We start from the raw sequence: 13,631 nt of genomic DNA on the forward strand, positions 1-13,631 counted from the left end.
GGAACTGGATTGTGCCTCAGCCTTGTGGCCAATATTTTATAGGTAATCATCCTGTCCCATTAACAGCTGCCAGTAAAGACCTGGCCATTGTGGTGGATAGAAATTTGAGGTTCCATGACCATATCTGCACTGTGGCTGGTAAAGCTGGGGTGTGGCTACAATTTTTTAAAATCCACCGTCTGCCATTCCTGCTAGTTCATGGTACGACTATGCACAACTCATGTTAGACTAATGGAATTCTGTTGTGAGGCATGGAATGCAGGCTTTATTGGTGATATCATATATTGATGTGGTGATATTGGTGAGAGCTATAGTTTATGAGTCATGTGCACTCTCAGCTGGACTGTTGCTCACCCGTGTGGAGTGGATGTGGAGAGGTTGCACTAAAACAACTAGACAAAATTCGGAACAAAGCTGTTGGATTAATAACCCTGCTATTATAAATAAACTACCTCTCCTACAAGTAAGAAGGAATGTTGCCTCCCTTGCATTATTTTACAGATATTTTTTTGGCAAATGCTTAGATGAAGTTGCGTCCATTGTACCACCTCTCCATGCCTTCCATTGTGCTACACAGGCATCTGGTAATGCTCATGACTGGAATGTCACTCAGCCATATTGCAGAACTTCTGCCTATCAGAATTCTTTCATTCCCCGAACTGCATCTCTCTGGAACTTGCTTCCCTGTAGTTGTTTCCCTCCAATCTTCAACATACAGCTGTTCAAGTCCAACTGTTACAGATATTTTATGAATGGAGGACACAGTAATCTGGTGTATGGATTATTTTTTTTTAAATTCATTTGTTTTCCTTCCTCTGTTCTATTATTTAAAACAAAAAATCAAACTACTTCAGTCTGTTCAGTGTAGGTGGATGAAACGTATCTCAGGTATGGAGCATTTACTCTGTTATGCACGACTTTCAGCCTTGGATTTGTTTTCTGTTGGTGGCAGGTTATTGTGTACTGATCTTGTAGATGCTGGAAGATAATGCCTGGCCAGACATCCGTTGATGCCTGTAGTTTGTTGTGGTTTTCTCCAGTTGTGGAAACTAGAGGTCATATATATATATATATAAGTTAGCGCACACTCACTGCTCCCTTGACTGTCGTAAGCATTTTTTCTCTGTTTGTGTTGTGCACCTTTGCAGCGCCTTACCTTCCTTGGTTGTTGAGCTGGAAGAAATCGGACTTTTCAAATTGGCCCTCAGACAGGCACTGGGCTCCAAGTTATTTGAATACTATGACTGATAGGGAGCAAGAGACTAACAAGGAGAGTGTATTTGAGTGAGGTGGAGTGGGGGCAGAGGGAGGCGGAAGCCAAGGATGCTATTGCAGGAAATATTAGACTTTTATACATGCATACCCCAGTTTAACAATGCAGTTGGTTAAGGAAAAACCCATCGTTAGGCAGGGTATCGTATCTCGGGATAGATTTAACATGTACCGGTATAGGGATGCATTTTTGAGCCTCGGGTTTCCCCCCAACTAAGTCCTAAACCCACCCAAATGAGTCCCAAAACAAGTTTAAAGCCAGTCTACTTGGCCTAACAGCTGTAAAAGAAGCTAACCTAAGCCTAACACCTGTAAATAACTCACTAAAACCAACAAATCTATCTATCTATCTATCTATTGCCAGACACCATAATCCTGTAAAGGGTGGCCATTTGACACTGAGTTAGTTGTTATACAGGGAGGGGCACCAACCCACTTGTTGAAACGTAGGGAGCATGTGTGGTTTGGTTATGTGGTTACCACCCAGCGTTGTAAATGGTTTCTTGGCTTACAGGAAACCATTTGGCTTGTCACTCAATGTAAAGCCACATGTAAAGGAAAGAAAAGGAATAAGAAGTGACAGGAAAGATGGGAGAAATAGGAAGAGAGGAGGGCAGGCATTGAAAAAGAATGATAAAAGCTAAGGAAGTAGGCAGCACTACATCAAGTGAGTGGATGATGGTTGCCACCACCTACCACAAAAACCAACAAATGAAATCTGAAAATCATCAAATGTAAGTCTGGAAAAAATCAAGCTTAGTAAACTGTACCCCAAAATGCCATTGTTCACCCCACCTATGGCTAAAACACATTGACTCTATAAACAGTTTATAAATCAACCTAAACACACAATTTTAGTCCAAAATATCATCAAAACTGGTAAAAAAAATCAAAACCCTTCGTTAACCTGGGGTTTGGCCATCATTAGGTGGGGTATGGTGGTATTTCTACCCCCATCATTAAGCCGGGGTATGGCATCTAGGGGTATCATATATTGAGGTATACTTATTCTGCTGATAGGGAATATAGCTAAGAACCTGAAAGCATTAAAACAGTAGCTACAGTGCAGTCCCATTAATTTGAGTTACTGATTTTCACAATTTTCCAAAAGCCCCTTGATGCTAACCGTTTTGGATTTTGGGAATGTCACTGTAGTGTCAGCATTACATTAGCTCCTGTGTGGTGTGTGCTGCTTAATCTGTGTTTCTTGTCTTGGTCAGGGCAGTGAAGAGGACATACGGCATCATAAGTGTGTGGTGTGTGCTGCTTAATGTGTATTTGTTGTCTTGGTCAGGGCAGTGAAGAGGACATACGGCATCATAAGAAGAGTGTGGGCATCAGGATGGCAGTGTAGCCTGTGTGGCAACACAGTCTCAGCTGGCAGTGGACCCAGCCCCACCACTGGTTCTTCCCCCAGCATTGCCACTGATGCATCTCCCAGGCCACTCCCAGGCACACCCAGGCCACTCCCAGGCACACTCAGGCCACACCAGGGATCAGTAGTTAGCTTAACTCTCAGATATATCAAGCCACTCAGCACCCTTTCATCCTAAACTCCAGGTCTCTCAGGTCAGTAGGCTTACCGGTAGTTCTATATATATATTCAGCTTTTATCGCAGATGCCGGGTAGTGTAGTGGTTTTAACATCCCAGTTGGACCACAGAGGAACCATACATTTTGTTGTATGGGCAGCACAGTCAGGCCACGCTAAATGTTTGTTTGCAGTGTGGCTGGAGGTTTTTCAAATGCATGTCATCAAGAGAAGTAGGCATCTCATCTTGTCTTAAATGTACTTGACAGTAATAGCCAAGCCAAGGGTCCTACACCTTGAAGAGAATAATTAGGCTACCCACAGACTCACAGAAGAACTGTTTGTTTAGTTTTATGGGCAGTACAGTCTGGCCTTTCTGTACTGTTGTTGGCTGTGTACAGTCATGTGCTGCTTAATGTCCTTCTGCGCAATGTCCATTCACTTTAATGCCCAGGGACCCATCAGAATATATAAAATAGACATTTAAAAAATAATCCAAAGAATGGGACGTAGAGAGTGTATGTGGGTGCAAAGCATTGTTGGTCTATCACTGATGGCCAGCCAGCATCCCAAAACAAAGTGATTACATTGCCGGCCGTATGGTGCACAGTACATGTATAACCTATACAAATATACTGCAATACTGTTCATATGTCTGAATATTTTTCCTTTTTTCCCTACTTAAATACATAAAAGCATAAAAAAATATACCAAAAAGAAGTAAAAAGTGTACTGCCAAGCAGTAAAAAGTTTACTGTAGCTATAACAGTGTCATCAACACCAGCCACAGGCAGCCGTGTCCAGTTGCATGTTTACCGCTGCTTTTGGGTGTCCTTGAATATCCCTGCATCAGGCTTACATTTCACTGCCCTCCACCAACTCACATCCCCCTCTCTCATATACCTCTCCACTCCATCCCTGCATCTCATCCTCAACCTCCTCCTCCCTCTCCTCCCTCATGCTGTGTGTGTGGATAGAGATGATTTGGAAGTGTTGCATGAGTAGTGGCATGGCAGGCTTTAGGGTTGTTTTGTAGTTGCAGTGTGTTTATATGGATTAGCATCTTAATACAGTTTTTGCCTGGCTCCATTTTACATATAAATCCATTTGACATAATGTCTTGACAAACCCAACCCTTACTTAAGTATGATACCATAGCCTGTAGTTTTGTTGCCTAAGGAGTCTTCCAAACACCTCCTCCTAAGTGATTTATTTTACTTTATTTCTCCTTGCTTTCCTCTTGTGCCATATTTAAATAATCTTAATATCACCATTCTCTTCGTAAATAGTGTAAAAAATTACATTAACCAGCAATATCCAAAAGCAAATCACTAAGGAAGAGGTGTTAGGAAGCCTATATGTACAGTGTAATATTGTGTTGACAGATGGAGTGGCCAGCTGGCTATGGCCTGCCTTGTGGCTGAACTGACAGTGTGGTTCAACTTGGCTGCCCCACCACACACCACCATCACCACCACACACCACCATCACCACAAAAATGGACAATACCAGGTTAGAGCCTTAACACCAGCCATGCATTGATTAAGTCTGTATTGTGAGTGGCATAGCAGGCTTCTTAAGGCCTATTCCTTGGTTATTTATCTGGCATATTGTGGAAGGATGGAGTTGAGAGGTATATGAGGGAGGGGGGAGTGAGTTGGGGGGAGGGCAGTCAAATGATGGGTGACAGAGCGACGTGGAGGCGTTTTGTCTGCGGTCATCCTTTGTGGGATTGGGGGCATCAGGCTATAGATAGATACTGTACCCTAACACTCCTTTGTACGCTGTTTGCATTTAATATATAAATGGTTTGTATCAGTATTAGTGTTGTGCTGAGGAGGGGTAGACTGAGGTGGTTTGGGCATGTTGAGGGGATGGAGGATGACATCTGGGTTTGGGAAGTGAGAAGTGTGAATGTTGGGGGTTGGGTTGTGAGAGGCAGACCAAAGAAGACCAGGAACGAGGTCATAGAGTGTGACCTCAGGGACAAGGGACTGAATAGGGAGGCTGCCAGAGATCAAGCAGTGTGGAGAGCCGCCATTAGGTGACCAAGGCCAATGGCAGCATGTTGGAGCCTTTATAAATGATATGATACAAAGATAAATAGAGGAAGGAATTTTTTTTATTTTTTTTTTTAATAGAAAATTCCATACTCCAGATGACAGGTGTCCACCATTCATAAAAAATCTGTAACAGTACTGTCAAAGACGAGGGAGAGTGGCCATGTGCAGTTTGCCACAAGGGCGTGGGAAGTAATTCCATCTTGTGCCGTGTGTGTGATAAATGGGTGCATAAGAGATGTAGTGGTATCAGAGGTAGACTGCGAGATAATGCTGATTTTATGTGTACGGCGTGCCGGGGTGAGCAGGTGGAGATTGTCAGACGTGAAAGGATTGAACTTGCTGGTGAATCTCTTGAGTGTGTGGAAGAGTTTTGTTATTTAGGAGACATGTTGTGTGCTGGAGGTGGGGCTGGAGCTAGCTCTGTGGCTAGGGTGAGAAGTGGTTGGAAGAAGTTCAGGGAGCTCTTGCCTCTCCTGACATTGAGGGGGCTCTCCCTACGTGCTAAGGGGTCTTTGTATGCAGCGTGTGTTAGGAGTGTAATGCTGTATGGCAGTGAGACCTGGGCAGTGAAGGAGGAAGACATTCGCCGGCTCAGACGTACAGAAATGACAATGATTAGGTGGATGTGCAGTGCGTCCCTGCGTCCAAGGCCTGGAGGGGCTGGGTTTACAATGGAAGAGTTGAGAGGTAGGATGGGACTGGAGTGTATTGGTGTTGTGATGAGGAGAGGTAGATTGAGGTGGTTTGGACATGTGGAGAGGATGGGGGATGATAATTGGGTGAGGAAGGTGAGAAGTGTTAATATTGGGGGTGGGGTTATGAGGGGTAGACCGAGAAAGACATGGGACGAGGTCATTAAGTGTGACCTTAGGGTTAAGGGACTGAACAGGGAGGCTGCAATGGATCGTGCAGCGTGGAGAGCCGCCATTAGGTGACCAAGGCCGACACATGCAAGCATGTTGGAGCCTTTAAAAACGAAAACGATTAGAGACACTAGTATTATAAGTGAATGATAGATAGACAGAATATTGTAGAGGTGGATGATAGATAGATTAGTATTTTATAGGAGTGGATGATAGATAGACAGTGGGATATACAGTATAGAGGCAGATGATTGATAAATAGATAGCACAGTAATATAGAATGTAATCTTTCAGACTGAACTGGAATGTACTGAGCCTGGCCTGCCCATCCATCAACGTGTGGATGGAGCCGAGAGACTGGCCGACAGTGGCTGACATGCGGTTCCTTCACACCTCAAAGACACAGTGCTTGGGGGTCATGGCGGCCTGGATGTATGAGGCACCCACATCAGCTCATATCTCTGATTGGGGTCAAGGTAATCTGGTTGTTTTTAATGCATCAGAAATTCATTTCTTACATCTATCAACCCAACAGAATCTTCCACAGGAGTACCCTCTAATTTTTAACAATATCCAGCTTAATCCTGCATCATCTTTAAACATACTTGGGGTTTCATTCTCTTGGGATTTATCTTGAAAAGATCATATTATGTCTATTGAAAAATCTGCTTCCATGAGATTAGGTGTCCTAAGCCAACTCTGTACCTTCTTTACCCCTGCACAGTTGTTGACTTTATACACGGGTTTTATTTGCCCCTGTGTAGAGTACAACTCTCATGTGAGGGGAGGCTCACCATATACAGCTCTTCTCAAAGGCTTTCCATCTCATTAACTCTCCTCCTCTTACTGGCTCCCTTCAACCTCTGTCTCTTCGCCGCACTGTTGCATCTTTATCTCTTTCTGTCACTACTTCAATGGTCACTGCCCCTCTGAACTGTCTGCTTGCATCCTTCCACCATTACGGTGGGCACATGGCACCCATCTAGCAACAAACTCTCATCCCTTTTCTGTCTAGCTCTCTAATGCAAGAATTAACAACCATTACGTCCAGTCCATCATATATGCAACAGGTCAGATCTAGAACTGTCTTTCCATGTCTGTTTTTCCTGCTGCCTATGATCTCCAGTCTTTCAAGCACAGTGTGTCCAGGCATCTCAAAATGTACCATACGGATCTAGAATTTGGCTGTCTGTTGTCTTGTGTTTGTTTTTTCTTGGAGGGAGCAGTTTGGGGCTCCTGGCCTTTGGTTCCTTCTTCCTTGCATATAAGAAAAGCTCCCTCCAGTTTGTCTTTTCTGTTTCTAACCCTCTCATGCTTAAGACAAGTCAAGGATTCTGTTCACCTGATGTCTGATGATTTTATTCTGTTGAGTATGGGACATTGGTCAGTATTCTCATCGGTTAAGGAAGCTCCCTAACACCTCTTCCTTAGTGATTTATTTTGCCGATTACACCTTACTCTCCTCTTCTGTGCAGCATAAATTCTTTCAGTATTACCATACTCTGCATAGCCTAAAGCTCCCTAACACCTCTTCCTAAGCAGTTCATTTTGTTTATTACACCTTACTCTCCTCTTCTGTGTTGCATAAATTCTTCCAGTAACTATCACCATACTCTGCATCAAGGTACCTAACACCTCTTCCTAAGTAATTTATTTTGTTTATTACACCTTACTGTCCTCTTCTGTGTTACAAAAATCCCTTCATTACCACCATACTCTATAAATAAATCACTGAGGCAGAGGTGTTTGGGAGCTTCCATAGCTAACCAACGAGAATACGAACCTGATGTGTGAGGAATTAGTTGGAGAAGAACAGGGAGGCTTTAGGAAGGGAAGAGGTTGTGTAGATCAGATATTCATTCTTAGGTCTTTAGTGGAAAAGTTTCTAGAGAAGGGAAAGAAGTTGTATGCGGCTTTCATGGATTTGGAGAAAGCATATGACAGGGTGGATAGACAAGGATTGTGTAAAGTATTAAGAATATATGGAGTAGATGGGAAGTTGTTGAATGCTGTGAAGAGTATGTATGATGGTGGTAAGGCTGCAGTGCGAGTGGATGATGAACTGAATGAATTTTTCTCTTTGAAAGTTGGGTTGAAACAGGGAAGTATCATGTCTCCAGGGTTGTTCAATCTGTACATGGATGGGGTAATAAAAGAGGTACAAGGTAGGGTAGTGGATGTTGGAGTGGCCCTGGTGAGAGAGGATAGTGTTTGGAAACTCCCTGTACTGTTGTTTGCAGATGATACTGTTTTGTTGAGTGAAGACGAAGGGGACTTGCAAGGCTTGGTGGATGAGTTTGGGAGAGTGTGTAAGAAACGGAATCTAAAGGTGAATGTAGGGAAGAGTAAAGTGATGGTCTTTGAGAGAGGTGAAGTCAGTGAATGTACAGCGAGGTTGGATGGTGAGGAATTGGAAAATGTGAGTACGTTTAAGTACTTGGGTAGTGTGATGAGTAAGGATGGAGGTTTGGAGGGTGAAGTGCTTGAAAGGGTACAGCAGGGAAGAAAGGTTGCTGGTTCTTTGAAAGCAGTGATAAGAAACAGGGAAGTGAGCTTGGAAGTGAAAAAGTTACTACATGACAGTATTGTGATACCAACTCTAACGTATGGAAGTGAAGCTTGGACCTTGTTGGAGGGACACAAGTCAAGAGTGAGAGCAGTGGAAATGAGTTATTTAAGAGGAGCGTGTGGAGTCACATGGAGAGACAGGCTGACGAATGAGGATATAAAGGATCGTTGTGGTGTGGCTGTGGATGTGATAGGAAGCATTATGAGGAACACACTGAGGTGGTTTGGCCATGTGGAGAGGATGGAGGGTGAAAGACTGACGAAGAGAGTGTATGTGAGTGAGGTGGAGGGGGGAAGAGGGAGGGGGAGGCCGAGGATGAGATAGAGGGATGGGGTGGAGAGGTATATGAGAGAGGGGGGTGTGAGTTGGGAGCAGGGCAGTGAAATGGCGGGGGACAGGGCGACTTGGAGGCGATTTGTTAGTGGCCACCCCAAACGGGATTGAGGAGTCTGGCAATAGATAGATAGATAGATTATTATCATTATGATTATTATTATTTTTATTATTATTATTATTATTATTATTATTATTATTATTATTATTGAGTTGGAGGATATTTGTTACCTTATGGCTGGTTACTGTATTATTTGTATTATTAAAAGTAAAGGACTGTATTCTAGCCAGCACAGAAAGCTTCCTAACACCTCTTCATTAGCGATTTGACTTTAGCAATTTTACTTTAGCGATTTATTTTAGCATACGACATACGCCCTCTAGTGTTTAGATACCGTAGATGCGTAGCTCTCTCTCTCTCTCTCTCTCTCTCTCTCTCTCTCTGCACTGGCGATTCGTTTTAAATATTTGAACCAACGCCTCTGCTGTTTTGAATACCGAAGCCGTTACCGATGCAGTTCTCTCTCTCTCTCTCTCTCTCTCTCTCTCTCTGTATTAGCGAGTCGTTTTAAATATTTGAACCAACGCCTCTGCTGTTTTGAATACCGAAGCCGTTACCGATGCAGTTCTCTCTCTCTCTCTCTCTCTCTCTCTCTCTCTCTCTCTCTCTCTCTCTCTCTCTCTGTATTAGCGAGTCGTTTTAAATATTTGAACCAACGCCTCTGCTGTTTTGAATACCAAAGCCGTTACCGATACAGTTGCGTGTCTGGGTAACGGTCGTGATGACGGGGCTGTTTAGAGGTGATGAGGTCAAGGTTATTTCAAGAGGCGATTTGTTTTATTTCAGATGCTGCCCGGATCGCTGGGACTACCGCAGTGGTACTACTACAGGGGCGCTACAGCAGGGCTCTACCGCAGGGCGACTACGGCAGAGGGACTCCGGCAGGGGCGCTATCTCAGGGAACTACCGCAGGGGCTCTTCCGCAGGGGCTCTACCGCAGAGGCTTTACCGCAGGGGGACTGCCGCAGGGGGACCACCATACTCGGGCTTCCCCTCCTCACGGTATGTAGTGGTGCTTTGCTCCTATAGTCATGGCCGTTTTTTTTTTTTTTTTTTTTTAGGTATAGGTATGTAGGTTTTTAGGTATTTATAGGTGTTTAGGTATTTATAAGTATTTTGGTATTTATAGGTATATGTATTTTTAGGTATTTAGATATTTAGGTTTTTATAGGCATTTATAGGTATTTAGGTATTTATAGGTATTTAGGCATATAAAGTTATTTAAAATTATTTTTTGGTATTTATAGGTATTTATAGTTTTTTTTAAAGGTATTTCAGCGTTACCTTTGCGTGCCTTTGATAGCATAGTGACGCTGGAGGGTTGATCTGGCCCGGAAGCAAGTAGACTCGTAGTGGTGTTTGGTCTGTAGGGGTGTTTGGTCTGTAGGGGTGGTTTGGTCTGTAGGGGTGGTTTGGTCTGTAGGGGTGGTTTGGTCTGTAGGGGTGGTTTGGTCTGTGGGGGTGGTTTGGTCTGTGGGGGTGGTTTGGTCTGTGGGGGTGGTTTGGTCTGTGGGGGTGGTTTGGTCTGTGGGGGTGGTTTGGTCTGTGGGGGTGGTTTGGTCTGTGGGGGTGGTTTGGTCTGTGGGGGTGGTTTGGTCTGTGGGGGTGGTTTGGTCTGTGGGGGTGGTTTGGTCTGTGGGGGTGGTTTGGTCTGTGGGGGTGGTTTGGTCTGTGGGGGTGGTTTGGTCTGTGGGGGTGGTTTGGTCTGTGGGGGTGGTTTGGTCTGTGGGGGTGGTTTGGACTGTGGGGGTGGTTTGGTCTGTGGGGGTGGTTTGGTCTGTGGGGGTGGTTTGGTCTGTGGGGGTGGTTTGGTCTGTGGGGGTGGTTTGGTCTGTGGGGGTGGTTTGGTCTGTGGGGGTGGTTTGGTCTGTGGGGGTGGTTTGGTCTGTGGGGGTGGTTTGGTCTGTGGGGGTGGTTTGGTCTGTGGGGGTGGTTTGGTCTGTGGGGGTGGTTTGGTCTGTGGGGGTGGTTTGGTCTGTGGGGGGTGGTTTGGTCTGTGGGGGGTGGTTTGGTCTGTGGGGGGTGGTTTGGTCTGTGGGGGGTGGTTTGGTCTGTGGGGGGTGGTTTGGTCTGTGGGGGTGGTTTGGTCTGTGGGGGTGGTTTGGTCTGTGGGGGTGGTTTGGCCTGTGGGGGTGGTTTGGTCTGTGGGGGTGGTTTGGTCTGTAGTGGTGTTTGGTCTGTAGTGCTCGTAACTAAGACTACGAGAATGACTGCAGACACGACGTAGTAAGTGGAAGTGACCCAGTTCCCTCGGGTGAAAGAGAAAGTAGTTTATGTAGGCTTTGTTACTGATATCGCTACTTACAGCCCATAGTGGTAGTCTCTGTAGTGATAGTTCCCCCGTAGTGATGGTCTCCCCTCGTAGTGCTGGTCTCCCCCCCTCGTAGTGATGGTCCCCCCCCTCGTAGTGATGGTCCCCCCCCTCGTAGTGATGGTCCCCCCCCTCGTAGTGATGGTCCCCCCCCTCGTAGTGATGGTCCCCCCCCTCGTAGTGATGGTCCCCCCTCGTAGTGATGGTCCCCCTCGTAGTGATGGTCCCCCCCTCGTAGTGATGGTCCCCCCTCGTAGTGATGGTCCCCCCTCGTAGTGATGGTCCCCCCTCGTAGTGATGGTCCCCCCCTCGTAGTGTTGGGGCCCCCCCTCGTAGTTTTGGTCCCCCCCCATGTAGTGTTGGGCCCCCCCCTCGTAGTGATGGTCCCCCCCCTCGTAGTGATGGTCCCCCCCCTCGTAGTGATGGTCCCCCCTCGTAGTGATGGTCCCCCCTCGTTGTGATGGTCCCCCCCCTCGTTGTGATGGTCCCCCCCCTCGTAGTGATGGTCCCCCCCCTCGTAGTGATGGTCCCCCCCCTCGTAGTGATGGTCCCCCCCCTCGTAGTGATGGTCCCCCCCTCGTAGTGATGGTCCCCCCCGTAGTGATTGTCCCCCCCCGGTAGTGATGGTCCCCCCCCGGTAGTGATGGTCCCCCCGGTAGTGATGGTCCCCCCGTAGTGATGGTCCCCCCGTAGTGATGGTCCCCCCGTAGTGATGGTCCCCCCGTAGTGATGGTCCCCCCGTAGTGATGGTCCCCCCCCCGTAGTGATGGTCCCCCCCTAGTGATGGTCCCCCCCCTAGTGTTGGTCCCCCCTTGTAGTGCTAGTCCCTCCCCCCGTAGTGCTAGTCCCTCCCCCCGTAGTGCTAGTCCCTCCCCCCGTAGTGCTAGTCCCTCCCCCCGTAGTGCTAGTCCCTCCCCCCGTAGTGCTAGTCCCTCCCCCCGTAGTGCTAGTCCCTCCCCCCGTAGTGCTAGTCCCTCCCCCCGTAGTGCTAGTCCATAGCACCCTTCCCCCCAGGGTGTGATAGCCCATAGCACCCTTCCCCCCAGGGTGTGATAGCCCATAGCACCCCATCTTCTAAACTAACTTGGTCTAGATTTTGGTCTTTCTGCAGTTTATATAATGCAGGATGAGAGCAGTTTAAGACAGTGCCATGGTTCTCTTGCCACAGCACTTCCTCGTGACTAGCACTATTCCAGTGTTAATCTATTGTTATAATTCTGAGTTCAAGCTGGAGAGATGTCAATTTAGGCAAAGTTAAAGTAAATACAGAATATTATGTTGTCATGGAGGAGCTGTGGAAAATAATGTTGGCAGTCTTTTATGTGAAGGACATGTGTGAAATATTAACAGTATATTTCATTCCTTGAGTTACAAGCCAAATGGTTTTCTGTATACCTTAAGTACGCTGGGTGGTAACCATATAACCAAATATTGGCACCTGGTGGGTTAGTGGGTAATTATTGCTCTCCAATCGGATTGAGCCGGTGAAGGTTTATATCCAAGGGGTGGTTGGGGTTTATTGCTCATGTAATGCCACTCAGGGATGAGTGAGGCTGGTCACTCTCATCTTAAATGTCAGGACAAACTTGCCTAGCCCCGGGCTCCTACGCTCCTCATGGAGCTACACTGGATTAGGTGATGATTGAATATCTAAAATTAGTATGTTAAAGGCTTCACAATTCTTTTCATATTTGTATTTACCTTTATTAAGAGGCACTGTGGTGGGTAGGAATGTCATGTAAACCACCAGTGTCTGAACTAGTGATGTATTAAGCCTTTACGAAGCTGACTGTACTCCATTTCACCAAATCTGCCACCATCAGTGATGTCCTCAGCGCCTATAGTGTTCATGGAAATCACTGGCACTCGGTGAACCTCTACTGTACTCATTACCTTAAGACCCAGTATCCAGGCAGTACAACAGGTATATCCTGTAATGAGGACCTTCATCAATGCTACAGGTGCTGAGGACATCACTGATGCTGCTACACCAGGTGAAATGGAGTATAGTACAGGACCATATGAAGTTTGTCACTGTTTGTCGTTTAAACAGAAATAAAGGATACCGTGGACTATAAAAAGCTTCTGCCCTGTAGGTTTCCTGCGCTGGCTGCTGACCCTGTTGTCCTGGCGTGCTGCTCTGGTCTTTCCCCTGCTGAGTGGTGCTGAAAGACTGTGTGCCCCTGTTGAGCATGGATTTGAAGTACAACACTGAAGCTCCATAGGTTGTTGTGGCTGCTGCTAACCCTGCTGTTATGACAAAGAATCTGCTCCTGCCCCTGCCGAGTGCTTGTGCCTCGTAAGTGCTGCTGAGAACTGATGGTGAGCGCTCTTACCCTTACGAGGTTTAAATCTATATATCTATCTATTGCCAGACGCCTCAATCCCGTTTGGGGTGGCCACAAACAAATCGCCTCCAAGTCGCCCTCTCCCCCGTCATTTCACTGCCCTGCTCCCAACTCACACCCCCCTCTCTCATATACCTCTCCACCCCATCCCTCCATCTCATCCTCGGCCTCCCCCTCCCTCTTCCCCCCTCCACCTCACTCACATACACTCTCTTCGTCAGTCTTTCACCCTCCATCCTCTCATGTTTATTATGTGTGATATTTGATTAAAAGTTATGTT

The 13,631-nt window shown here is 46.4% G+C and overlaps 1 long non-coding RNA gene across 1 annotated transcript in view; it reads left to right on the forward strand.

Moving 5' to 3' along the window:
* Positions 1-6,129, forward strand: part of LOC145411584 (uncharacterized) — a 6,535-nt gene extending 406 nt beyond the window's left edge. Inside the window, exons 2-3 of the long non-coding RNA XR_013899442.1 lie at positions 4,189-4,315; positions 6,024-6,129. This is a non-coding gene — a long non-coding RNA (uncharacterized LOC145411584). The remainder of the gene's footprint in view (positions 1-4,188; positions 4,316-6,023) is intronic.
* The last annotated feature ends 7,502 nt before the right edge of the window (positions 6,130-13,631 follow it).

This window comes from Coenobita brevimanus, chromosome 90 (genome assembly GCF_032717465.1).
Source record: "Coenobita brevimanus isolate Jiangsu-jjx chromosome 90, ASM3271746v2, whole genome shotgun sequence".
NCBI classification, from domain to species: domain Eukaryota; kingdom Metazoa; phylum Arthropoda; class Malacostraca; order Decapoda; family Coenobitidae; genus Coenobita; species Coenobita brevimanus.